A 13,547-nucleotide genomic window follows, 5' to 3' on the forward strand; every position below is an offset into this window, starting at 1 on the left:
GGAATGGTAGGTTTAACCCAAGATGAACGGCTAAGGATCCTGGGATTGTACTCATTAGAGTTTAGGGGGTTGAGGGGAGATCTAATAGAAACTTATAAGATAACGTATGGCTTAGAAGGGGTGGACGCCAGGAAGTTGTTTCCGTTAGGCGGGGAGACTAGGACCCGTGGGCACAGCCTTAAAATTAGAGGGGGTCAATTTAAAACTGAAATGAGACGACATTTCTTCAGCCAGAGAGTGGTGGGCTTGTGGAATTCATTGCCACGAGTGCAGTGGAGGCCGGGATGTTGGACGCCTTCAAGGCAGAGATGGACAAATTCTTGCTCTCAAGGAATCAAGGGCTACGGGGAGAGTGCAGGGAAGTGGAGATGAAATGTCCATCAGCCATGATTTAAATGGCGGAGTGGATTTGATGGGCCGAATGGCCTTATTTCCACTCCTATGTCTTATGGTCTTACACTCTCTGGGTACTCCTTTCTCCCACTCTTCCAAATGATGCCGACAGTCTCTGGCTATTCCTTTCACCTACTCTTTTTGATAATGTTCGGTACAGCAGTCAAGACTAGATATTACAAAACATATCTAGATATTATAACAGAAAACCTAAAGGCTCCACAAGTGAATAAACACAGTGCAGTAACATGTAATGAGGAAATGGCTGATTAAGTAAACAAGTATGCTTCTGTTTCCATGATCAGTGATACAAAAACATTCCATTAATAGCTGCAAATCAGATGGAGTAAGGCAGCGAGGAACTTAGTGAAATCTTAAATCACTTATTAATTGTTATTAGGCAAACTGACGGAGTTGTGAACTGACAAGTTACTGAGTTCAGCAGGATTTCAGTCTTGGGTTGGAAAAGAGGTTGTTAATGAGGTACAAAATCCCTGGGTCCTAATGTTACAAAATTCCATAGGTTTGGGAAAAGTTTCATCAGACTGGAAGGCAGTAAATATAACCCTTCTATCCAAGAATGTAGGAAGGCATAAAACAGAAGCCACTAGTCGGTCAGCTTGACACCTATCACTGGGAAGGTGTTAGAATCAGCCAGTCAAAAGATTATAGCTTTAGAAAAATTCAGTATAAATCAGGCAGAGCCAATATGGTTTCATCAAAATGAAATCATGAATGAGCATTTTATTGCACTTCTTTGAAGGAGTAAAATATGCTGAAAGAAAAGATGGAGTCTGTACCATTGTACCCGGTGTGGCTTCCTCTACATTGGGGAAACCAAGCAGAGGCTCGGGGACCGCTTTGCAGAACACCTCCGCTCGGTTCGCAATAAACAACTGCACCTCCCAGTCGCAAACCATTTCCACTCCCCCTCCCATTCTTTAGATGACATGTCCATCATGGGCCTCCTGCAGTGCCACACTGATGCCACCCGAAGGTTTCAGGAACAGCAACTCATATTCCGCTTGGGAACCCTGCAGCCCAATGGTATCGATGTGGACTTCACCAGTTTCAAAATCTCCCCTTCCCCCACTGCATCCCAAAACCAGCCCAGTTCGTCCCCTCCCCCCACTGCACCACACAACCAGCCCAGCTCTTCCCCTCCACCCACTGCATCCCAAAACCAGTCCAACCTGTCTCTGCCTCCCTAACCTGTTCTTCCTCTCACCCATCCCTTCCTCCCACCCCGAGCCACACCTCCATCTCCTACCTACTAACCTCATCCCCCCTCCTTGACCTGTCAGTCTTCCCTGGACTGACCTATCCCCTACCTCCCTACCTCCCCACCTACCTTCTTTTCTCTCCATCTTCGGTCTGCCTCCCCCTCTCTCCCTATTTATTCCAGAACCCCCACCCCATCCCCCTCTCTGAAGAAGGGTCTAGGCCTGAAACGTCAGCTTTTGTGCTCCTAAGATGTTGCTGGGCCTGCTGTGTTCATCCAGCCTCACATTTTATTATCATGGAGTCTGTAGATGTGTGTTACTTGGATTCCCAGAAGGCACTGGATAAGGTACCACATCAAAGGTTATTGAAGAAAATAAAAGGTCATGGTGTAGGAGGATTTATATTAACAAAGGTAGAAAACACTGGCTGTTATAAAACAGAGAATGCATAAATGGATCTTTGCCTGACAGGCCATCTAGTATAATTGGAGTCCTGCAGCATTGTGTGTCTTTAAAAAGGCCTCAACCTTTTAAAATTTACATCAATGGCCAAGGTGGAGGGAAGTCAGAGCAGCTAAATTCACACATGCCACCAGAATAAACTGGAAAGTATGTTATTAAGAAGATAAACCAGTCACAGATAGCGATAGACAGGTTGAATGAGTGGGCACAAAACTCGCAAATGGAGTGTAATGTGGGGACACTGGAAGGTTTCCACTTTGGCAGCAAAAGTACAAAAGCAGTGTATTACTTAACGGGGAAACAACTGCAGTACCTCAAAGTACAGAGGGGTTTAGGAGCACGAGTCACAACATGAGATCAATCAGGCTACTGATATGCTATCCTTATCTTACGAGAGGAGTTAACATGAAATTGAGGATATACCTTCAGTTACACTTTGGTGAGACCACATCACAAATACTGCGCACAATCTTGGTTTCCCTATTTGGGTTAAGATATAAAATGATGTTGTGACTCATTAGTAGTCCCCAGCTGAACAGTTCTGATGAAGAATTGCCAGGCTTGACAAGGTTAACTCTGTTATTTTCCCATGAATGTAGCCAAAAGTACTGCGTTTCTCCAATATTTTCCGTTTTTGTGTTTCATCAATCTCAGTATCAAATGTACCAGTACTTCATTCTAACTTCTAGACCACACTAACAAGATTACTTATTCAGCTTGTAGCTCTTGAATGATTGTACCCAATTGCTTTAGTTTTCTTAATTAACTGAACGAACAATACCTGAAATCCCCTTGGATGTATTTGATCACATACTTCAGTATTATTTTAATTGTCTTTCTCCAAGGGCTTTAGATGTTCTGTTGTTATTTCACATATGCTGAAACTTCCCTTGTTCTCATTAATTGCAAAACTTTCTCGATCTCTACAAATTTAACATTTTGTTTGTTGCTTGCCTCTACAATTCACTACCTTCCTCTTTTTGGATCATCTCACATTCATCTTGATTTTTTTTGTTTCTACGTCCCTTTCAAACAAACAAACAAGTCGTTGTCGCTTATTTGATTGAATTGAAACAGTGCATGAGAGTCAACAGACCAATGAGAGTCAACATGTCTGTTTTAAAATTTAAATAAAGTCTGGCAATTTACTGTCAATCATCAACTGGTTCATCCTCCAAAACAAAGCTCGTGTCAATTAGAGTCCACAAGCCGACAAATCAGCACTCTCCTCAGATATAGTGTAAATATTGTTTACTCTCTTCAACTGGTGCTGTTGTGAATTCAGCTGACGAATACAAGATACAAATCTTTGAAAAAAATCTATTCTTTTCAACAATACTTAAGTTCTGCATCGCCAGATATTTTGCCTTTTGTTTTACTTGAAGACTAAGTGCTTTAGTTATTTTCATCTCTTAACATGTCCAAGTTTCAAAACTAATGCATTCCTGTTTTTAGTATTTCTAACTATTCACTTATTGTAGAAGCCCAACTAGTTCATCTATGTTCTTTAGGGAAGGAAATCCATCATCTTTATCTGGTCTAGCATACACGTAACCCTAGACGTTCAGCAACTTGGTTAACTTTAATCTGCTCTCTTGGCAGCTAGAAACAGGCCATAAATGCTGGCCGAGCCAGCGATGCCAACGTCAGAAAAAGAATTTTAAAAAAGACAATTACCTGAATTTATTCCCACACCAGGAAATGTATGAATGCTTATTTACTGTTCCTAAACCATTGTCCTTCAAAGAGACTTTGATTCATGGCAGAGAATCCTTCCGTCAGATTTTTTCTTATTTGACCCTTGATCTTTTCCTTCACAGATCTCAGTACTGTGGATATCTCAGTATTTTCTAACCAACCTCTAATATAACACCTCCGGAGCAGGTGGAACTTGAATCCTGGCGTCCTAGCTCAGAGATGTGGACACTGTCACTTTGCCACAAGAACCCACTGTGGATGCTTAGGCTCACTGTTACCTTCCCAGAGACTTCGAAGTTCATTTTTACACCAAGATAACGAGGTGTAGAGCTGGCTGAGCACAGCAGGCCAAGCAGCATCATAGGAGCAGGAAGGCTGATGTTTTGGGCCGAGACCCTTCATGAGAAAATGAAATTTTTCTCATGAAGGGTCTAGGCCCAAAACGTCAGCCTTCCTGCTCCAATGCTGCTGCTGCTTGGCCTGCTGTGTTTAGCCAGCTCTATACCTCGTTATGTCAGATTCTCCAGCATCTGCAGTTCCTATTATCTCTAATTCTGACACCGTTCTACCACAAGGCTCTGAGGACAAGTGTGTATTTCATCCACTGCAAACTATCACAAATCTCCTGGTTGCTTTTCTCTCAAAATCCAAAAACACAGGTAAACTAAAGAATCCCCACAGCCCATCTCAATGAAGAAGTAGAAATCTTTGAAATGTCCTCAAACAGAAATGCCATTTACTTCAGATTTTTCTCTTGTGTAGCACAACAATAAGTTACATTTGTTATTAACCTAACAGCCCATCTCCAGATTCCCTGCCTCCACGACAGGTGAAGTGAAATTTCCTCATAGTTTAGTCGAACACAAGACAGATTCTGACGAGAATTATTTACAACTTGGATTCGATTGTATATAATGCAGGGTTGTTCATCAGTTTGTCAGTCAGTCACCCTCAGTATTCTCCAATAAAACCTGTTTCCAGAACTAAATGTGCATTCAAAAACAAAATTATGAACTGGATATTTGTAATTCCAACATCACCTCCTCAAAGACAAATGGGGATGAGGTATAAATGCTGACTTATCCAGCACTAACTGCATCCTGTGGAATAATGGAAAAAGGGGATTTAAAGGTTTTGGCCTAAGAACAGAGTAACAAGTAATTACTATAAATATAACAAGTTACACTAATCTCAAATGAATTGTCTGATTGGGTGGTGAAAACAGTGGCAGTCAAAACAGAACCAAAATGAATATTTGATGTAAAGCAGTTTACAGTAAAATGAGCAAATTGCAGAGTGATTGGGATTGACTGTTTAGCTTTCTGAGATAGCCACGATATACTGAATGGTATGCCATTCTGATTTTTGACAGATTTAAATTTCAGTGTGTCATGTTTTTCTGCATATGTGAAACCATTCGACAAGCTTAGAAGGGTATTAGCAATGGAGGTAGAAACACTAATGATAGGGGACTCACCAGATAAGAGGAGCTGATGTGATCTTTCACTATTCAGACCATGAATCCTGGAGGCTTTGTTGCCACCCAGGTTGCAAGGGAAGCAGCAGTTCTGCAAGGGTAGGTACAACCTCACAATTTCATGGTAAATCTATGTGGGTATCAATGATGTGGGTAAATAAATGTCCAAAATCCTGCAGTGTGTTTCGACGAGGAAATAAGTTTCAAAGCAAGGCTTTGGTTGTGTTTAAAACAAAAGTTTAAATGCATACATTGGATTGTGCATACATAGGAAAATTAATCAATTCATTCCCCACCAATATATTAAAATGAAATGGGAAAACATAGATGAACATATCTTACAGAAAAATCTAAAAGTCATACCGTAATAGAAACTTGGCTACCAGATGAGCAAGAATGGAAAATAAACATTTCAGGATATAAATACATTCAGGATGGATAAGAGACCCATCAGTATTGGAATACCGGTACAAGGGGGAGGACATGTTGTAATGAAGATTGATGTCAGTTGGATAGGGGTACCTGTTCAACAATGACTAGAGCTCAAAAATACAAAAGGATATTTTAAGCCAGTGAGGAACACAGGAACAGGAGTAGGCCATTCAACCGTACAAGCCTACTCCACCATTTAATGTATTGAACACATCAATGCCTTTAGACATCAGCCTCAACTCCACTTCGTAGACCTTTCTCTATATCCCTTCAACCCATCACTAATTAAAAATTGGTTCACCTCCTCCTCAAATTTACTGAGTGTCCTGGCATTGACAACACACTGTTGTAATGAGTTCCAGAGATTCACAATCCTTTTGATGGAAATAGTTTCTCCTCATCTGTTTTAAATCTGCTATCACTCATCACAAAACTATGAGCACTCATTCTCAATTCGCCCATGAGGAAACATCCTTTGGAAGTGAATGGATTGATACCACTCATACATTCTGAACTCTATTTTAAGCGAGCTCAAAGACTGAGGTTTCACTGCCCAGAGTAAAGAATTCCAAAGATTCATTGCCTTCTTTGTAAAATACTTCTCTTCATCTCAGTCCAAAATGGCATCCCATTTATTTTTGAAATTGTCGCCTCTGGTACTAGACTTCCTAACCAGGGTAAGCATCTTATCTGTATCTACCAGATCCAACCCTTTCAGTATTTAGTACGTTTCAATGAGATCACCTCTCATTCTTTGAAACTCCAAAAAAAAATACAGGCTCAGTTTGCTCATCTCTCTTCAGAAAACAGCTCTGCCACCTCAAGATGAAGTTTGCTGAAGCTTCACAATACCCTCTCAATAGCAACATCATTGCTAAAACCAAAACTACACTAATTACGCCAAATGTGGTCCAACCATGTGGTTCTACAACTGAAGCAAGACCAAACGACTTCTGTAATCGAATTCTCTTGCAATAAAAGGCCAACATGCCATTAGAATTCCTGAGAGCTCACTGTAACTGCATGTTCGCCTTTAGTCACTTAGTCTCAAGGACACCCAAGTCCCTTTGCATATCTAGGGGTCACAACAAAATGGGAAGAAAATTAAAGAGAAAATCTATCAGATTTCCATAAATTTATAAGCAGAATTTTGGTATGGTATTATACTGACGGCCACTTAGTAAGAACCTGTAGTATTCCATGTAGAATGTTAGCTTGGAGGGATGAGTGGTGAAAAAAGAGAAGACAAAGTTTGGATAAGGGGTCCATGTTAATGATGGTACTTAGTGGAGTGCTACGGCAACCAATGCAGGAACCAGAGTAATTTCCAATGTATTTTAATTACTTGGATCAGGTTAGAGAATCACCAAATTTGCAGATGATGCAAAGTAGGCAGGAAAACAAGTGATAAAGTTGGCACAAAAAGTCTACAGAGAGAAAGCTGCTTGGCCTGCTGTGTTCATCCAGCCTCATTTTGTCGTCTTGGATTCTCCAGCATCTGCAGTTCCCATTATCTCTGATACTACAGAGAGAAATAGACAGGTTATTAAAGCCAGCACAAACCTAACAGATGAAACATAACATGGGAAAATCTGAGATTATGCATTTTGGCAGGAAGACTGGAGGAGCAGAATAGCTGCAGCACTGAAGGACTTAGGGTTCCTCATTCATAAGTTACAAATAGCTATCACACAAGTACAGCAGGTACGACAAATCTGTATAGTTTCGGTCCTCTTATCTAAAGAAAGATATTGTAGCATTGGATGCAGTCCAGTAAAGGTTCAATAGGTTGATCCCAGACATGAAGGGGTTTTCTTATGTGGAGAAGTTGATTCATTTGGGGCTGCCCTCATAGGAGTTTAGATGTTGCAATGTTGTTTCCATTTGTAGCAAAGTCTAGGGCCAGAGAGCACCATCTCAGAGTATGGGGTTATTTAAGAATTTATTTAACTCATTTAAGAACATAAGCAGCAGGAGCAGGCAATTCAGACCCTCAAGGCTGCTCCACCATTTAATACTTTCTTGCATGGCTAATCTTATCTTGGCCTCAAATCCACTTTCCTGCCTATTCTTGAAAACTCTGACCCATTATTAATTAAAACTCTGTATTGCTATCTCCTCAAATTTATTCACTGCCATCAGACAGACTTTGGATTAGTGAATTCCACAGATTCTTAAGCTTTTAGGAAAATTCCTCCTCATCAGTTTTGAATTTGCTATCCCTTATCCTTAAACTATGACCTCTCATTCGAGATTGCTCATCAGAGGAAATATCCGTCCTACATCTAAATTGTCCATCTCTCAACATACTTCAACTACATCTCCTCTCATTCTTCTAAGCTCCACAGTATCGGCCTAAACTGCTCAATCACTTTTCATAAAGCAAACACTTCACCTTTGACATAAATCTGGAGAATGTCTTCTGAACTCCCCGAGTACAAATAACTACTTAAAGTAAAGGGTCAAAAACCGTACTCAATACTCCAGGTGCAGTCTCACTAATACCTTGTACATTTGCAGAACACTTCCCTGCTTCTATATTCTATTCCTTTGGAAATAAATGCCAAAATTCAATTTGACTTCCTTATTACCGATTGCCCCTGCAAACTGGCTTCCTGTAATTCATGTACAAAGACACATAGATCCTTTTCCACCCAAGCATTCGAAAATTTCTCATCACTTAAACAATAAGTTCACTTTCTATTCTTCTAACCAAAACTGGACAAGCTCATATTTATCTATTTGGAACTCCATCTGTCAAGTTTGGTTTTTTCACTTCTGCTATCCATATCCACTTGTAAATTTTTCTAAGTTCTGAATAAAAAGACAGAAATGGGGAGGAATTCCTTCTCTGAGGTGGTAGTGAATCTTCAGAGTTCTTTATTGAGTCATACAGCACAGATTCAGACCCTTCGGTCCAACTCATCCATGCCAACCAGAAATTCTAAATTTATCTAGTCCCATTTGCCAGCATTTGGCTCATATCTTTCTCAACACTTCCTATTCACATATCCATCCAGATGCCCTTTAAATGGTGTAACCACACACCCCACCTCCACCACTTTCTCTGGCAACTCATTACATACGTGCACCACATCCTGTGAGACAAAGTTGCCCCTCAGGTCCCTTTCACGTCTTTCCCCTCCCCCTGGGTGGAATGCTCCAAGGGACGGTGTGGACTTGTTGGACCCAAGGGCCTGTTCCCACACTGCAGGGAATCTAATCTGATCTAATCTAATCTAATCTCACTTTACGCCTACACCCGAAGGAAAATATCTTGACTATTCACCTGATCTATACCTTTCATGATCTTACAAACTCCTATAAAGGTCACCCCCCCCCACCACCGACCCCTCCCCCCCCAACCCACCCCTCAGCCTCCTATGCTCCAGACAAAAAGAAAACCCCAGTCTCTCCTTAGAACTTCACCGTCCAGTCTTGGGCAACATCCTTGTAAATCTTTTCTACAGTTTAATGACATCCTTCCTATAGCAGGGCAACCAGAACTGTATGCTGTACTCCAAAAGGTGGCCTCACAAACGTCTTGTACAGCTGAGATATGACACCCAAATTCCTATACTCAATACTCTGACCAACGAAGGCAAGCATGCCAAAAGCCACCTTCGCCACTCTGGCTGCCTGTGATGCCACTTTCAAGGAGCTATGTACTTGGACTCCAAGATCTCTGTTTGGCAACCTTCCCCTGGGCCCCACCATTAACTGTCTAAGTTCTGCCCTGGTTTGTCTTTCCAAAATGCAACACCTTGGATTTATTTAAATTAGCCTGCCACTTTTCAACCCATTGGCCCACTTGATCAAGATGCTGTTGTGCTTATGGATAACTTTCTCCCTGTCCACTATACCAACATTTTGGTGTCATCCACAAACTTCCTAACGATACATCTTATATTCTCATCCAAATAGTTTATATAAATTACAAGCTGCAGTGGGCCCAGCACCAATCCTTACCACACACTGCTAATCAAAGGCCTTCAGTCCGAAGCACAAATGCTCTGTCTCCTACCGTCAAGTCAATTTTGAATCCAATTGACAAGCTCTCCCTGAATCCTACGTGATCTGAACTTACTAACTAGTCTGCCATGTGGAACCATGTCAAAAGCCTTGCTAAAGTCCATGCAGACATCTACCACTCTGCAATCTAACTTCTCAGTCACTTCTTCAAAAAAACTGAGATACAATTTCCGATGCATAAGGCCATGCTATCGCTGACCAGTTCTTGCTTTTCCAAATGCATACACAGCCTGCCTCTCAGAATGCCCTCCTATCACTGACATCAGGCTCACCAGTCTTTAGTTTCCTGCCTTTTTGTACAGACTTTAAGTAATGCCACAACCTTATCCACCGCTCACAGTCTTCTGGCACTTCACCCGTGGCTGCTGATGATACAAATATCCCAACAATCACTTCCCTAACTTCCAACAATGTATTGGGACACACCCAATCATGTCCCAGGGATTTATTTACCTTCATGTATTTTAAGACCTCCAACACCACCACCTCTTCTGTAAGGTGGACTCTTTTCAAGACTTGATTGTTTATTTCCCAAGTTCTCTCAGGCTGCTGAGGCTAGGTCATTACTTATATTCAAGGCAGAGGTGGATAGATTTCTCATCAGCAAGGGAATCAAGGATCACATTGAAAAGGTTGGAAAATGGAGTTTGGATTCTCATTGAAAGACGGAGCAGACTTGATGAGCTGAAATGGCCTCCTTCTGCTGGTGCATCTTATGGTCTTTTCTAAGTGGGTATGAATGCCAAAATCACTCTGCAATTCTCTAATTTAGCACGATGGGACCTGCACCCATGTCCACACAGCATTAACCTCACTTTCTGCATCACTTTCCCAGTGATCCAGAGACTGAGGTTAATGCTGTGTAGACACCATCTCCCACCAACAATGCCTCTTAAGTAGTGAGATGTTTAGCACGGATACTGCCAGTGTTTGAGGCCCAGGTTGAAAACACAACCACCAGAAGTCAGTCAAAGTCAGGGATGTAAAACAGGCCAGAACTTAAAGAACAGACCTGTCATAGGCTTTTGTTTACACTCAGAAAAACAAGTTTTAATGATGAGTGATAATGGGAACTGCAGATGCTGGAGAATCCAAGATAACAAAGTGTGAAGCTGGATGAAGCAGGCCAAGCAGCATCTCAGGAGCACAAAAGCTGACGTTTTGGGTCTAGGCCCTTCGTCAGACGGACGGCCGCACCACACCATGGCCACTAGAATAAAGGTTGCCAATTTTCAGCACCATCTCACCTCCAACATCCTCAGCACTATGAGTCCTCGCTGGACCTCGGCATAGCAGGTGCCACCAATGTCACTGGCTACTGCACAGTCCAAACTCAACTTCGCCATCACCATGAGTCCACTTCAGGCCCAAGTTTCTGATATAACTGCTGCTGGCACAGCCAGGTCTTGAACTGGGCCCAAACCCACCTCCGCTGCCACCTCGATGAATCTGCACTGGAAACAGGCACCACCGGAACCCAAACTCACCTCCACGAGTTTGTGCTGTGCTCACTCACCATGGAAACAGTCACAAATCTGAGGGACCCTGAAGAAGAGCCACTGGGATCCAAAATGGTGACTCTGATTTCTCACCACAGATGCTGCCAGACCTGCTGAGTTTTTCTAACAATTACTGTTTTGGTTTCTGATTTCAAGCATCCTCAAGCTTTGAGTTTTTGTGTTTAGTGTTTTAACTTGTTGCCACATCTCTTCCAGAAGTGTCCAGCTTAAAGAAGTTCTGCGCCTCTCTCCTTCAAGATTTCCATTCTAATCCTTTTTCTGGGTCACCGTTACTACTTTCGTTGCAGTACTGATTTTTCACAAGGTATTGTCCAAAAATCATTTCCACAGCCACATCACATTCCTTAGTGACTGTCTCCAGCTCAGACTAACGTTAAGTGGATTCCAAATGAAGTTTCATCTTTCATGATTTTAATTCACCCAGGACCACAGGACTCCCTGAAGGGTCACTGGGCTTGAAATATTTCTCTCCACAGATGTGGCCAGATGTGTTTCAACAGCAATTTCTGTTTCAGTTTCTGATTTCTAGCAACTGCACTGCTTTGGCTGTTTTTTTTGCCAAGTGGATGAGTTGCATGTTACTTATAGGTCACAGGTTGATAGTGCACTGAGTACAGAGTTGGGAGGTCATGTTGTGGCTGTACAGGACATTAGTTCAGCCACTTTTGGAGCACTGCATTCACTTCTGGTCCCCCTCCTAAAGGAAGGATGTTGTGAAACTAGAAAGAGTTCAGAAAAGTTTTACGAGGACATTGAAAGGGTTGGAAAGTTTGAGCTATAGGAGGAGGCTGAGTAGGCTGGGGCTATTTTCTTGAGAGTGTCGGAGGCTGAGGGGGAAATCTCAAAGATTTATAAAATGATAGGCATGGATAGAGTAAATAGGCAAGGACTTTTCTCCAGAGTGGGGGAGACCAAAATTAGAGGGCATAGGTTGAAGGTGAGAGGAGAAAGATATAAAAGGGGCCTAAGAGGCAACTTTTTTTTTACACAGATAGTGTTGCATATATAGAATGAGCTGCCAGTGGAAGTGGTGGAGGCTGGTACAATTACAACAATTAAAAGGTATCTGGATGGGTACACGTGCGGGAAAGGTTTAGAGGGATATAGGCCAAATGCAGGCAATTGGGACTAGATTTAGTATATCTGGTCAGTATGGTTGAGTTGGCCCAAAGGGTCTATTTCCATGCTGTATATCTCTGTGACTCAATCACTCTGTAATTCAGCTTTTAAATATTCTTTAAAGTGTACATTGTACTTGTTCACAAATTTTTGACTGTGAATTAAATACTTGCTTCCATCACATATTTGACAAGCTAAGAAAGGCCGTTCTGGAGCATTTTGAAGATGAAACGTTTTGGCAGCGGGCTGGCACGGCTGGGGAGTATACTCTGTATGAAATACGTTTCAATTTGCACTTCAAAGAATACACAATGTAGTGCTACTCTTTTTAAGCCTTGAAACTATGTTCATCTCTCCTTTGTTCTGGATCAGCAGCAGTTCTGCTGCTTATGGAGAGGCAGTCATGTTTCACACATAACTCCACTGTTCCAATAGGAGCTGTAAGTTTTTATTAGCTTATGCGCAACGTTGGAGACTCCAGGATCTGGAAGGCATGTTGTTGATTGGCCATGCAGAAGTGTTTCCTCTGGCAATGTTTCCTCTGCTGGATTTAGATGGCTCCTAACAGAATCTCAAGCTGATCCAACACATTAGCTTCCAGTTAAGAAAGGAGGGTTACACAACAGCACAAACGGACTGTGCCCGTAATACATGTGACTAGACAGAAGTAGAAGTACAAAATACTATTTTTAAAAGATCAAACATTCACAGAATTAAGATTATGTAATGACTATTAATTCAATTTAATTGAGTTAGGACTATGAGCGTCCTCTGGACACAAAATCTCTCTTCCTTGACTTTTTTGCTTTAGTTCATATTGTTTCCATTTTTTCTAAGTGCTTGCCACTGAGCACTACAAAACTTAAGTTTAACTGAATTCACTGAGTGTGAACTGGGGGATTGAATTGCATGCCTGATATACACCCTGTTCAACTTTGCTTTTTATGAACTTGCAAAGGGAAAAACATCGCTCAAATAATATTTTCGTTTCATTTTTTCTTTTACAGGAATAGCGGAAGGAACATCTGCAGCCCCAAATTGTCTCTGGGCCAGAGCCAGTAGACAGTAAAATTAATTCTCTTATTCGTCTCAAGTAAAAGTATGACACCTGCTAAGACAGACCATAAGTCATGTCTTCCATCAGACACAGTAAACACAAACGATGGGAAAAGAGAGAATATGCTTGGTGCT

The 13,547-nt window shown here is 41.7% G+C and overlaps 1 protein-coding gene across 7 annotated transcripts in view; it reads right to left on the reverse strand.

Annotated features, from left to right (window-relative positions):
- Positions 1-13,547, reverse strand: part of nedd4l (NEDD4 like E3 ubiquitin protein ligase) — a 418,475-nt gene that overhangs the window by 194,641 nt on the left and 210,287 nt on the right. The gene's annotated exons all lie outside the window — the stretch shown is intronic.

This window comes from Stegostoma tigrinum, chromosome 1, assembly GCF_030684315.1.
Source record: "Stegostoma tigrinum isolate sSteTig4 chromosome 1, sSteTig4.hap1, whole genome shotgun sequence".
In the NCBI taxonomy this organism is placed as follows: domain Eukaryota; kingdom Metazoa; phylum Chordata; class Chondrichthyes; order Orectolobiformes; family Stegostomatidae; genus Stegostoma; species Stegostoma tigrinum.